The following is a 15,519-nucleotide window of genomic DNA, read 5'->3' as shown; positions in this document are numbered from 1 at the left end:
TTTTTTTTTTTACATTTTATCTGTAACATAGTTGCTGTAAATTCTTCATTCTCTCATCTATTTTTAATTACTTTTCCTTTCCCTGTTCGTGCCTTTTCACTTTGCTGTGTCCTCCTGGCCCCTCATATTTTTTTCAAATTTGCCTGATTTGGCAGCCATTACTATACACTTATGCTCCACTATGTTTACAGAAGTAGGTTGCTGGATACCACTCTAATCCAGGCACATCAAACTGAATAGAAACACAGTGTTGGATGAATGTGAAGAACGGAGATGTGAGGAAAAGTGTAATGAGCCTAAAGGCAGAGCATAGCAGCCTTGTGTTCTCTTTAATTTACTTTATTTTGTTCTAGGTTAACTTTTTAAATTGGTGTTTTGTTTTTGATTTTTACGATTTGTATAACATCTTTATTGTATAAATTCAACATAGTGTATATCAAACACATAAAATATATATATATATATAATGCATAAACACAATATGGAGATACACGAACGTAGGAAACACAGACATGTATAAAATCCCTTTTGCAATGCACACATTAGGTATTCTTGCTTAACACGGTTTACAGTATGCGTGCCAGTATCGCAAAGGAATTGACCAGACTCCAAATAAACTACAGGCACTTGCTCAGTAGGAATGGGGTTCAGATTTGCTGCTGCCATGGCTTTGATGCAGATCCTGTGGGTTCAAGATTCAATCTTTCAACAAAATGTATTTTGTAAGACTTTGCAACACAAAAACAGGTTTTTGTTTCAGGGGACAATATTTTGGAATCTTTGTTTATTTTGTGGGCTTATTGTTTTTCTTTTTTTTTTTCTTTTTTTATCCATACAATCCTATTTATTTGTCCTGGGACTTTAAACACAAACAACCAATGAATAACATTGTTGTTTAATAAATGAATACATATTGCATACAAAAAGAGGATAAAATGGTTACAAGCTGATTTGTAATGAATCCATATTAATGCATTTCCTATATAAATAAATATAATGTTGACCATATACAATCCAACTGGCAATACATGATTAAAACAAAAAATTGCATCCAAAAACTCGATGTGTTTCATGACTCTTTGTTCACTTCTTCAGGAGTAGATAAATCTATAAATCAGCTAAGGATAGATATGACAATATTTCCAAATGGTGATTACCAGGGTAGTCTCAACCCTGGAGCTGTGGAAGTGTGACTCGGCGAGAACTTACGGGACAAATAGAAAGCAGATTCAATGTAGGTAGGAAATGATGGTACCTAAAGTAGTTGAAATCCGCTAAGAATAGATATGACCATATTTCCAAATGGTGATTGCCGGAGGAGTCTCACCCAGAAGCTGTGGAAGTTTGACTCAATGAGAACTCAGGGGGAAAAACAGGAAGAAGATCCAATGCAATGTGGGTAGGCAATCCACGATGGCACCCAAAGTAGTTGCACGAAACAAGAGCTGTGAGCCAAAATGTTGCTTCTCAGTATCTTCATGGAAAAAACAACCAATTAAAAAATATATATATACTGGTAAATAAATATTAAAGTCAGAGTAGGAATTAAACAACAACAAAAAAATAAATAAAAAAAATAAATAAAAAAAATAAAGTGCAGCACTTGCTGCAATCTAGCAGTACTTGGAGGAAACACATGATGAGTTTAAGAAAAAAGCTTCACCTGGCAATATTTTTTGAATTTTTTTAATTTATTTTGATGTGGCCTTTTGTTTATGTCGCTGTTCTTGGTCAGCCTTGGAGACATAAAGGCATCATGACTGGGGTGTGTGTTGATGACTGGGAACTGCACACCTGCCAGATAAAGTTTAATAGTGTTGTGAGCACGCTTCAAGTTTAAGTGTCAAAAAGAGGAGAATGCCACAATGGTGTCTAAAGAAAATGGATCTGAGATACTGAGCTCCGTAATGAACCTGACGAAGATGGTCAGAGCTTGATCGTCCAAGCGTCTAATATTGGCCGAGAGCGCTGATTGAGCTAGCATGCTTCCATGAGCCATAAGCTCAGCAAATCCAGGATAAGTTCTTGAAACAGAGGTGGTATCTCCAGGATTCTTGCGGCTGTGGGATGCAACTGGAAGAAAACCTGCAATTTAGAACGAAAAAGGGCATCAGCTGCTGTTTCGTGCGAACCTGGCACGTGCTCACAAACTAAGTGAAAATGTAGCGTAGCGGCGAGCCAAGTAAGTCTCCTAACTAGGCTCATGATGGTGAGGGATGAGGATCGGCCTTTGTTGATGATATCACAAGCCGCAATGTTGTCAGTGGAGAATTTCACTTTCTAACCTCCCCACAGGTGTCCCCATACCTGGGCTGCTGCCACTATGGGGTAAATCTCAAAAAGGTTATGGTTAAAAGTAAATTAGTGGTCTCGGATGGCCAAATGTCTCTGAACCAGTTGTTACCACAAATAGCTGCGAACCCAGATTGGGCTGCCGCATTGGTCTATAAGACCGGGGAGTTATCTGAAAAAGGTGGGATAAACCCCGTTCCAAAGAGCCAGCAACTGTATCCACATGGACAAGTCTGCCCTGGCCTGCCCGACCAGTGAGATGGCACTCCCATTGTGCGGGAGGCCCAGAAGCAGACTCAGAAGCCTGGAGACAAATGTGCGGCCTTGGGGAATGATTCTCATGGCAAAGTTCAGAGAACCCAGGAGAGATTGGAGGTCTTTCCGAGATGCGGAACCTCTAAGGAGGGAGGAACAACTCAACCCCTGCCTTGATCCTCTGGACCTTGTCAGGGGGCAGGCTCGCCTGCATGGTGACCAAGTCCAAGCAAATACCTAAGAAGCTCAGTTTGGTAGAGGGACCTACTGTTTTGTCCTCGGCTACTGGAACCCCCAAAGCAGAAAAAAGTGCCACCATCTTTACTATGCTGAGCGGAGTAGATGTGGGACTTTCAACTATCAGACGATTGTCTAAATAATGGATACCGACCGGACAGCAACAGATGTTTAATAGGAGCCAGCACAGAGTCTCTGCAATCAGGTCAAAAATCTTGGTGCTGCTCTTAGCCCCAAAGGTCAGGTATACAGCAAAATAATAAAGTCCCTTCCATTTCTCACCATGCAGATGCCGCAATGATGGGTGTATGGGCAGCAACTTGAAGGCATTAGAAATGTCTGTTTTCCCTAGCCAAGCTGCTTTCCCAGCTTTCAGGATAGCCTGAATGGCGTGATCTGTGGCGTACTGCAATGAAAAATCTTCCAAAGGAATGAGCGATTTGAGGCTAGGTGTGGTGACGGAATGAGGAGCCAAGATGTCGATGATCAAACTTTTTTTATTATTGTATTTACCAGTGGCTACCCCCAATGGGTTGGTTCGCCAACAAGAGAAAGGAGGGGTACTAAAAGGTCCTAACATGAAGCCTTTGTCCACTTCTGTCTGCAAGAGAGTGTCAACTATGGCTGGGTCGGCAGTGACTGACTGTAAGTTGTTGCACTCGATCGTGCCTGACGGCAGTGCAACCAAACCTGTATGGAAACCTACGGTGAAGCCTGTAACTAAGAACTTGACTAAATCAGGAGAAGGATGGCATTTGAGAAAGAAGGCCAGAGAATTAACCTGCACCTTGGTCAGTCAACTTCCGGGAGAAAAGACGATTGGGGCACATGGACTTAGCGTGTGCCCAGAAGCAGAAGGAGCAGATATGCAACAACCTGCAGGTGCTGAAACTGCAACCCGCTGCGTTATACTTGTTGCATACCTGAGCCTTGCCCAGAAACATGATCTGTCTCCTCAACTTGTCTTTGGAGACTCTCTGATCGGGTTTGCTGGTGCCTGGGGTGACATCACTGGTGGCGGAAGACTTGAGTTCGATGGCGCATAAGTTGGAGGAATGGGAGTTGGAAGCACAATTTTCACAAGCCAGTGGCACAAGCTCTGCGAAGTGGCGACAAATCCAACTGGCCCCACTCTACTATGACGTTGAATTGTGCGAAGGTAGCGGCTGCCTTAGCCAAAAACGAACAGTGATAGTCTTAAAAGGAGGAACCACTGTACTTGTACCCTAGGTCGACCAACTTGAGCAAATATACATCTAGTTTCTCTCTACGGTGTGGAAAGTTAAAACAGACCACATCCCTATATAGACCGAAGGCCAGGACAAACTCAGAAATGGACAACTTCCTTTTCAGCCTAGGTTCTTTGGCCTTCAGTACCAACGATAGGTCACCGTAGTTGTAGGTCTTGCTTTCAACTATATCTTGGGACGCTATCAACGACGACATGAGATTCACGTCCTTGCCCTCCAAAATATATTTTTTAATGTTGGGAGGGATCATGTGTGCTGGCATAATAATGTGTGACACGGAGCCTATAGAAGTTGGAATACCTGCGGTGAAGCCCCGAGAGGCTGCTAGGACGACGACCTGAGAGGGCAGGGAAACTGGGGAAACTGCGGAGACTGGTTCTGGGGTTTCTAACTTCTCTATCCTCTGACTCAGGCTACTGATAGATGGCGACGGGAAGAAAAATGGGGGGGGGGGGTTGGGGCTGCCAGCGGACCCCGGGGAGCGACTGTGAGGATGCATGGGGGGGCGCCCGCGGCCCATGCTGAGCGATTTTGCGGAAACACAAAGTGGGGGGGGGGGGGTGGTCCCGAGGGAAATGAGCTGAGCGATTGAAAAACAAATACATATATATATATATATATATATATATATATATATATATATATATACACACATATATGTATATATATATACATACATACATGGACACAAACACATACATGCAGTAAATATAAACATATATGCACATACATGCACATACATGTATGTATACATGCGCATGCACATACATGAAATAAATTACTTTTTTTTTCCCTACCCCTCCCCCCTGCGGGCTGAAAGAACCAGGACCCCTCCAGCAACCTGAGCGGGGCACTGACCTTGTGACCAGAACTGGTCAGAGGGCTGAGGAAGCATAGCAAAACACACATTTTTATATATATATATATATATATATATATATATATATATATATATATATTTTTTTTTTTTTTTATGAAAACCAGCCCCTGGCCGGAGGGGGAGGTGGGCAGTGTCGGGGACAAGGAGGTGCCGTGAGGAAGCAAGCTGGGGGTGGATGAAGGCAGGGTCATCTGGACCTAGTAGTAGAGGTGCGAGGGGGAGACGGAGAAAGATCGCAGAGGCAGGCCCCCCCCATGACAAGGTCTCCCCCACATGCCGACCGCCTTTGTGCGGTCGGGTCCAACCGTGCCCCTCAGTACTTACGATACCCGAGTGTCCTGGGAAATTCATGTGTCCAGGAGCTCCGCTGTCCGCAGATCTGAATCTGCCACCTGATTGAGGGAGTGAGCGTAACCGGTAACGTCCGTACCCTGCAACGTCAGCCCAGCGAGGAGGGCGGCCTGACCTTAAATAGGCCGGCTCCTCCCCTCCCACAACTGCAGGCTCCGCCTGCCCATTTATCATTTAAAGTTACATATCTATTATAAGGTAATTTTTTTTTTCATTTTACATTTATTTTTTTAGGAGACTATAGAATTCTAATACTCTACTCCTACTCTTACTCTTACTCTTCAAAGTTCAAATCCCACCCATGCTACCACCTCCCTAGAACTGCAATGGTAAAAGCATATGTTCTTTGGGGAACGCATAAGTACTATCGGTGAGAGACAAATTGTATCGCGCTGATGGCAAATATGCTTTCACCTATGCACATATCCATTCGCCATTGAAAATTTAGGAAGGAGGCAGGTAGCATAGGTGGGATTTGAACCCATGTCCTGACTGGTGCCAGATCAGAGTACTAACCACTAAGCCTCTGTGTTGATCAGATGTATACCTAGAATATACAGTAGTACTATGGTAAAAGCATAAAACATATATAACTAGAAGTCAACATTCTAAAAAAATTATATTTAGACATTAACAATTATTTGTCACATAATAGAGACCTAATAGCCTGGTTTGGATTTGGGGGACCCCCACACTGATTTTTTTCTGATCAAATTCATGTTGTTGGCAGGCAGAACAACTCCACTCCATAAAGCTGCATAGAGTTTGCTGGGCACAATTTAAGAGCTACCCCTAACTTTCTAAATGTTACTGAAGTAGATTTGTATTTTGAAAATGTTGTTGCAAAGCAAACAAGGATTAGAAGTAGTTAGCAACTAGTTCATTTTAGGTGGCCATACACTATACAATCTCATTGTACAAGCTCTGTACAATCTCCTTTAGATTTGCCAAAACTATATAATGGGAGGACACACCAGCTATCTATCTGATCACTCTGGTCCAATTAGGCAGGCCCTTGCACTACATAATTGATGGCAGATCTAAAGGAGATTGTACAATCAGATTGTATAGTGTATGCTGAGCTTTACAGAAGCCAGGACACGCTTCACATGTTTTCATTACTTTAGCTCTATCCATATAGGTGGTTATCTGATCTCTCATTTCCTGCACTCTCCAAATGAACAGATCTGTTCAAGATGAATTTAAGACAAAAATAAAAATGTCTGTATTTAGTGAGACCAGTGATCAATGATTAATTGTATTAGAGATAGCGATTTTTAGCGGGACTGCGACACTGCGGTGGACAAATTCGACACCTGACACCTTTGACACTTTTTTTGGGGACCAGTGATGCTAATACAGTGATCAGTGCTAAAAAATGCACTGTCTCTGTACTAATGACACTGGCAGATAAGGGGTTAACATCAGGGGCGATTAAAGGGTTAAGTGTCCTCCTAGGGAATGCTTTCTAACTGTGGGGGGAGGGGGGGTGCCTGTACTGTGGGAAGACAGAGATCCGTGTTCCTGCTTAGTAGAAACACATGATCTCCATCTTCCTCTCTGACAGAACGGTGGTCTGTCTTGTTTACATTGGCAGACCGCTGTTCTGCCTCTCCTGTGAATGATCAGTGGGTCCACTGATTGGCTCCTGCTGTGATTGGACACCCTAGACTCATTGCAAGAAATCGTATACAGGTACGTGATTTCACGCAGGAGAACCGCCTGAAACAGTATACATGCATGGGGCGGTCCAGAAGAGGTTAAAGTAGTTTTAAAAGCTTTAGGTTTTTTATTCTATGCATGAAGGTAAAAAACCTGTGTGCAGCAGCCTCTACAGCCCCCCTAATACTGGCCTCAGCTCCCTCTCAATCCAGCGGTGCGCACAAGAGCTAAGCATCTCAGGGTCATTTCTCATTGGCTGAGACAGCAGCGAGAGCCATTGGATTTTGCTACTGCGAATCACAGCCAGTGAGCCAATGAGGAGAGAGCTGGGGCGGGGCGGGCTGAGCCATGGCTCTGTGTATCCTATGGATGCATAGAGCGGAGCTCGGAAGTAGCAAGAGAAAGCGACTTGCTATTGGGGGCACTGGCTAAAAAGGAGGAGCCAGGAGCGCTGGCAGGGGACACAAAAAGAGGAGGATTGGGGATGCTTCCTGCAAAACCACAGACGGGTAAGTATACCATGTTTGTTGTTTTTTTTTATGAACATTTAATGTCACTTTAAGGCTCTTTGGAACATATTGCTTAAAATAGTAACCTGCAAGGCAAAGTTATAATGTGCTAGTATGCATTGCATACAGGCACATTATGTGAAACTTATCTTAGATGAAGCCCTTCCAGGGGCGAGCTGTCACCGCTGACAGGGCTTCCTTCTTCACCTGTCTTCCTTCTGGGTTTGCGGACTCCGGCTGAGGGAGGGTCCGGAGCCATGTACAACAGAGGACCCCGAAGGAGGCCGTCCTTTAGCGTGCATTCGCTGGTGATGTTACATGCTGCATATACAGTATATACCTTCTAAACAGTACACGTATAGGATATATTTACAGTACCTTATTATAGGCTTACCTATAGGTAAAATTTATGTATGGGAGTTTTACTCCCGCTTTAAAGGAATGTTTCCCTTGATATACATTTAAAAGGCAAACTCCCAGCTGTATGTTTCTTTTGCATTGGTACATGTTCCCTATGGCAGGACCAAGTTTTCCATGCCTTTGGCAGTAATCGAAGCTCAGATGATGTCACATTCATAGCTTAGGTAAAGTTTGAGTTTGCTGCTTCTGTCAATTCAAGGCAAACACTGCATGTGGATTCCCAGACACCATTTGTCAGTGTGTGTTGGAGTAGTTTAGAGAGAGATGATGGTCTATGAAGGGAGAGTTAGTTGTTATACAGTGCTAAACTATAACTATGGTAAATTGCCATATTGTGCATAAGCACAGCACAGGCAGACTATTCAAGTCACTAAATACTGTATGTATTATTGATACACAGCCAAGATTTTTTGTTTGTTACAGGAGTGTAATTCCTTCCCACTGTCAATAATATCTTTTTAGTTGGAGGAGTTTAATCTTTCCGCACTGCACACTTTTCATCATTTATCAGCACTGACTTCATAGACAGCATTTTAAGCAATTTCTTTCAAAATATTTTATTAAATTTCTTGGTAAACACAAACAGGTAAATAACAGCAGGTTTACAATGACCATATAATACAATGCAGAATATTGTTAGACAGGTAACATGGTCATTAACAAAGGGGAAAAGAAAGAAATCACAAATTGAAAAAAAAAAAAGGGTTAAAGGGATTGTAGGGATAACTCTTATGGGGGAGACCTGGCATGATCATAGTGTGAGTTGTACAGGATATGTAAGACTCAGGGGGACCTATCCCATGCTCCAGACACCCCCCTAAGGGATCATGCTGTGTCCGGGTCATGGGAGGACTCCCCGGAGGGGGGTCGGGTCTTCTTTAAATAGATAGGAGTGGGTAGAAAAGGGAGAAAGAAAAAAAGGGGGGACCCTCTTTTTAGTGTTAGAGAGAGGTGAATAATGGGGAAAGCGGAGTGGTCAAGGGTTAGAAGGCTCAGTTGCTTAATGTAAGTCAATAGGTAAGCGTATCAGGTATTAGTGGAATGGAGGGGAAATGGGGATGCAGGAAGGGAATGGAGGGGGGGGGGGAATGGTGGAGGGCAGTTCAGGGACGAGCAATACATCAATAAGTTGTGTTCACAGATTTATCAGGATACTGATAAAGAAATACAGAGCGGACAATATTAAAAAAGAAAGAAAACAGAGTGTGGTTTTAGTTTGATGCTGTAATGGCAACGGAAGGGGTTATGTAGTTCTTATAAATATCAGATTTTGTGAATTCAAGCCAAGGGGCCCAAATCTTGTAAAATTTATCAGGGGATTATCTGGCTTGGTGGATTAATTCTTCCATCTCGGCTACTTTGGTGATACGAGAAAGCCACTCCTTTGTAGAGGGCGGGGTTATTGACATCCAGTGACAGGGGACGCACATCTTGGCTGCATTGATGAGGTGTAGCATAAGTGATTTCCTGTAAGTTGATTGTGGAAGGGGGGTATGGTGTAGAAGGTATTGTGCAGGAGAATATTCCGGAGTGTAGGTGGTAATTTTAGAGATAAGGTCATGGATATTTCTCCAAAAGGGTTGAATAAGGTAGCAGTCCCACCAGATGTGTAACAGTGTGCCTTTCTCTCTCTACTACATCTCCAATTTTCAAGCAATTTCAGTAGGTTGCATTTTGAAAAGTATACAAAGCATACAGCTTTCCATTCAAAAATCTATATTAAAGTGTATAAATTTCTCAGAGAAAGGAAGAAATTCTCCCAACAAAGTAGCAGTTTACAAAGAAAAAGACACACATATTCCATTCATTGTTCATTAGCTTTCATCAAAAAACATCATAAGAGTGTGTATATTTCACATAAAAATCCTGAATTATTCAGTTCTCAGAGTTCCCTGAGCAGGGAGCTGATGAATGTTAGTCATTGCTGTCTGCTCTGCCCCTCCAGTGCTCACTGAAGCTCTGGGCTGTGGAGGGGGCAGGCGTGGCTGCATCAGGCTCTCGGTGGCTCGCTTAGAGCCTAAGCCGGGTGTGGGTTCAGGCATGTGGGCGGTACCTGACCATATGGTCGTAAATTTTCCCAAGCCTGGACCAGCTATTTGATGTCAGCTGACAGCGGGCTTCAGCTGGTCACAGGGGTGCAGAAATAATTGCACTTCTGTGATCCACAGTAGAAGTACAGCCAAACAAGCTTTGGCTGTACTTCTCCTTTAATCAACATATCATTAGATTAATTTAGAACTGAAGCCAAACCCCAGTTTTCAATGTTGCTTGACCAACTTTGTAATAGGCTAGAAATGGTTTGTAATAGGTTAGAAATACGCCATACATGAACATGGTTGTTGTCCTGCAGAATAGTTCCAGTGCCAGGCCTAGAGAGCCTATTGTCTGACCCTATAAAACACAGGTGTCAAACTGGCATCTCTCCAACTGTTGCAGAACTACAAGTCCCATGAGGCTTTGCAGTTAGAAGTATGACTCCCATAGGCAGAGGTATGATGGCACTTTGACACCCCTGCTCTATAAGAATGGCCGCTTCCATGACTTTCTTGAATTTCGAGTTCATTTCCAGTACTTGTGGTGACTAAGACGTTTAAGTTTGGACATGCTAGAAGGACGATGTCCTGATCCAGTTGCAAAGATTTTCAGACCCTTATATGGTGCTGAAGAAGGGAATAGCGCTGCTTCGAAATGATAGCAAAAAGATAGTGTGCAGCTTGATGCTTTTATATCTGAGATCCTTCTCCCACACATTGTAATCATAAGAAAACCAGGAAACCAGGCAAGCTACATGGTTATGACGAGACACTTTGGTGTCTGGGTTCCGGTATTGTCACATGAACCCAATGGCTAAGTTTACAGATAACCCATAGAACCACAGCTTTGGTGTATCTGCTGTTTTGAGGGACTTGGAGTGTCGAATGCTGTACATCTCAGGGAATCTGGCCAGCAGGACACCCAGCAAGTCGCTTGACCCCAACATTGAGGTACCCAGCCAGTCACCTGACCCGGGCAGTGGGACACTGTGCCTATTGATGGATCTTGGCATTAAGACATCTCACTTGGAACCCAGCACTTCAGCCTACGAGGAACTTTTTCTCTGGACTTTTGTAACAGAAGACTTTCTTTTATGGACTATGGTTGTTTGGAGCATCCTGAGGCCGCTCCTTAGAGGGAGGGGGGGGGGGATTTTTAGGAAAGGGCTCACCTGCTGGTGGCACTGTGGCTCCCAGATCCATAGGCTGCAGTTCCAGCGTCCACCAGCGGGTGTCTCCCAGCAGCCTGAAGCACAAATTATTAGTCATCACCCGATGCATGTTGCTGGAAGTATATTTAAGTCCTGTCTGTCCTGCTCTGGTTGCCTTGGTGTTTTGGTCTGCATGTGCCCCTGACCTGCGATCCTGTCTCCTGTTCCTGGACCCCTGCCCTGCAACCTGATCCCTTCCCACCTGCTCTCTCTGTCTCCTGTTACCCATTCCCTATCCTGTTTTGCCCCTAGCTCTCTCTGCTTGATCTCCTGTGTATGACCTTGGCTCTACTACGAATACGACTTTGCATTACCTACTTGCTGTATATATTAAGTTTAGGCAGTTGTTCATCGTGAGTCACTATTTGGTTATCTGGTTTCTTTTACACAGTTTGGTATTATGGAGGTGCATTTACATCTATATTATTCACTTATCTTTTAACCGCCTAAGGACTGGAAGGTTTTACCCCCTTAATGACAAGGTCTTTTTTTGTGATATGGCACTGCATTAGTTTACCCCACTTCAGCTCCGAAAGGTTTTACCCCCTTATTGACCAGGCCATTTTTTGTTATTCAGCACTGCGTTACATTGACGGAAAATTGCACTTTTTTTCCCACAAATAGAGCTTTCTTTTGGTGGTATTTGATCACCTCTGCGTTTTTTAGATTTTGCGCTACAAAACAAAAAAAGAGCAACAATGTTGAAAAAAACGCCATATTTTTTACTTTCTGCTATAAAACATTCCCAATAAAAAATTAAAGTAAATAATAAATAGAACCGGTGCTCAATCACCCCCAATATATATAAAAATCACAGGGATAAATAATGAATATGACTCTAAAACCAAGCAAGGCAACAGCAAAAACAATGCACAATAATAAACAGTAATGTGTAGTGACAATACGTGCAAATAATAGCAATAAATAGGTGAAGAATAAAATAGATGAAATAAATATCTTAGGAAGTGATAAATAAACACAAATATGCTGAAATAGTATCACAGGGTGATAAAGTGCACAGTGCAAATTGTATGTAATACCACAATAATATAGCGTGATAAAAAAAGGGGATCACTGAGAATAGAAGTGATGAAAATAAACTCCTAAAGTGCACCGTGCTAAAAAAGGGTCAGATCCAATAGAGGAGAGAAATAGGTCTGAACCCACTAAAAAGTGATATAGTGCACAATATAAATGATCACAGTGGTGGAAGTAACAATTGATATTTATAGTCAAGATCTAAACAATAGCGCCCAAATACAAAAAATGGTTTGGGTGAAAGTAGCAAAAAAAGAAAAAAATGAAAAAATGAATGAAGATAAAAAACGTGGAAAAAAGTTCATCAGTTCATAAAGAAGAACAAAGTTCAGAAAGAAAGTGCTGGTGAGGAAATATTGCCGGAAGTGAGGGAAACTCCTTATGGTGCGGGAAACTAATTACGCTGTGGTGGTGAGCTAAAATCCATAAATAAGTGAAATGGCCGCTCACCCCTAAAAACACTCTAAATGAGTGTTTGTACCATAAGGACCTAAAGAGTCTGCCTTAAAGGAACCATCACTGGACCCCTATCTCTACAGTGGAGATCTTGTTACCTTTGGTACAAACACTCATTTAGAGTGTTTTTAGGGGTGAGCGGCCATTTCACTAATTTATGGATTTTAGCTCACCACCACAGCGTAATTAGTTTCCCGTACCATAAGGAGTTTCCCGCACTTCCGGCAATATTTCCTCACCAGCACTTTCTTTCTGAACTTTGTTGTTCTTTATGAACTGATGAACTTTTTTCCACGTTTTTTATCTTCATTCATTTTTTCTTTTTTTGCTACTTTCACCCAAACCATTTTTTGTATTTGGGCGTTATTGTTTAGATCTTGACTATATATCAATTGTCACTTCCACCACTGTGATCATTTATATTGTGCACTATATCACTTTTTCGTGGGTTCAGACCTATTTCTCTCCTCGATTGGATCTGACCCTTTTTTAGCACGGTGCACTTTAGGAGTTTATTTTCATCACTTCTATTCTCAGTGATCCCCTTTTTTTATCACGCTATATTATTGTGGTATTATATACAATTTGCACTGTGCACTTTATCACCCTGTGATACTATTTCAGCATATTTGTGTTTATTTATCACTTCCTAAGATATTTATTAGATCTATTTTATTCTTCACCTATTTATTGCTATTATTTGCACGTATTGTCACTACACATTACTGTTTATTATTGTGCATTGTTTTTGCTGTTGCCTTGCTTGGATTTAGAGTCATATTCATTATTTATCCCTGTGATTTTTATATATATTGGGGGTGATTGAGCGCCGGTTCTATTTATTATTTACATACAATTATGCGGCAGCACTGAAATGGGGAAAATAAATGTGAAAAAAAGTATAGTGTGCTCAACACAATCATAAATAATAAACATATGACATCTGGGATGACGCAAATATTATGGTGATCTTCATACAGTGTGAAAAACCATATGTGAAAATTCTTTATGCAAAAAGATATAATTTATAACAATCGTGAAAAAATATATATAAAGTCCTCCAATTGATCCAGATAATCTCAAATAGCCAAAGATCAAGCTTCCATCAATAGTGGATCTTCAATCTTGCTAATCTTAGACCGATATGTGAGGGTGAAATAGAAGAAATAGCCTCTTACCAGATAACACTAAACAGTGAGCCTTATTGGCGAATAGACACTTTCCACATGTGAACAAATGAAATCAAGTGAGGTGACACCTCGGTGGTAGTGCAAACTTCTTACCAGAAATATGTAGAGGGTAGGCATAAACCACTGTTGTTTATACGGATGCACTAGATAGAAGGTATCCAATGGCGGCTTCAATGCGTGGGCTGAAAGCTTCTCCACTCCACCATATCCAACTCACTGAGGTGGCTGGCGATGCTGTACTCTAATGTAGCTCCCCCATAACAAAAGATATAAAGTGCCAATAGTGCATTATCCTTTTAAAAAAACTTTACTAAAAAACAAACACACTTACATGGGAAATGGAAGGAACTGGGCATAAACAATGGTTCCAAGTGTACCGAACGTGACCGACTGCAGTGAGGTCACGTTGTATTAATAACACTGGACCCAGCTGTATTAATAACACTGGCAGGGAAGGGGTTTACACTAGGGGCGATCAAAGGGTTAAATGTGTGCCTAGGGTGTGCTTTCTAACTGTGTGGGGTTTGTAATCACTGGATGAACACAGAGACCTGTGTTCCTAAGTAGCATTGCTCATATGTTTTTGTAACCATTTTGAGCTACTTTTTATAGTTTGTTAAAAGTCTCTTGGAGTGGCAGAAATTGCTCGGATTGTTTGATGTATTTAGTCTCATTTGACAAAAGCACATTTATTGAGTGATTAATACATATAGCATTATATTTGGTGATGTATATTCTTTGATATTGTTTTATTTTATTGTCCCTTCTGCACTGTTTGTGGATCCTTCATTGTTAGATGGGTGACTATACAGATGCCCAAGGTATCACTAGTGATGTCGCGAACCTAAAATTCGCCGTTCGCGAACGGCGAACGCGAACATCGGCAAATGTTCGCGAACCGGCGAACCGGGCGAACCGCCATAGACTTCAATAGGCAGGCGAATTTTAAAACACACAGGGACTCTTTCTGGCCACAATAGTGATGGAAAAGTTGTTTCAAGGGGACTAACACCTGGACTGTGGCATGCCGGAGAGGGATCACGCAAAAAAAGTTCTTAAAAATTATAATTTTTTGATAGAGAGCCAATTATTGGAAAAATTAAAAAAAAATAAAAATAAAAAATTTCTTTGGATTTAGCATCTGGGGGGTCTAAAAAGTGTACCTGTGAAGTTTCAGCTCTGTAGCATGTCCAGAACCCCTAAAAAACAGCATTTGTCTTATATTTTCAGGAATATGGCTTCTCTGCGGCTGGCTTTTTCTCTTGCAGGCATTTATCGGGCATTTTTTTAGGCAGGCATGTCATTTTTTGTATTTAGTGTCTGGGGGGGTCTAAAAAGTGTACCTGTCAATTTTCAGCTCTGTAGCATGTCCAGAACCCCTAAAAAACAGCATTTTTCTTATATTTTCAGGAATACGGCTTCTCTGCGGCTGGCTTTTTCTCTTGCAGGCATTTATCGGGCATTTTTTTAGGCAGGCATGTCATTTTTTGTATTTAGTGTCTGGGGGGTCTAAAAAGTGTACCTGTCAAGTTTCAGCTCTGTAGCATGTCCAGAACCCCTAAAAAACAGCATTTTTCTTATATTTTCAGTAATACGGCTTCTCTGCGGCTGGCTTTTTCTCTTGCAGGCATTTATTGGGCATTTTTTTAGGCAGGCATGTCATTTTTTGTATGTAGTGTCTGGGGGGTCTAAAAAGTGTACCTGTCAAGTTTCAGCTCTGTAGCATGTCCAGAAC

This window comes from Pelophylax lessonae, assembly GCF_965119305.1.
Source record: "Pelophylax lessonae genome assembly, chromosome: 1".
In the NCBI taxonomy this organism is placed as follows: Eukaryota; Metazoa; Chordata; class Amphibia; order Anura; family Ranidae; genus Pelophylax; species Pelophylax lessonae.
Note: the sequence above shows the minus strand (reverse complement) of the source record.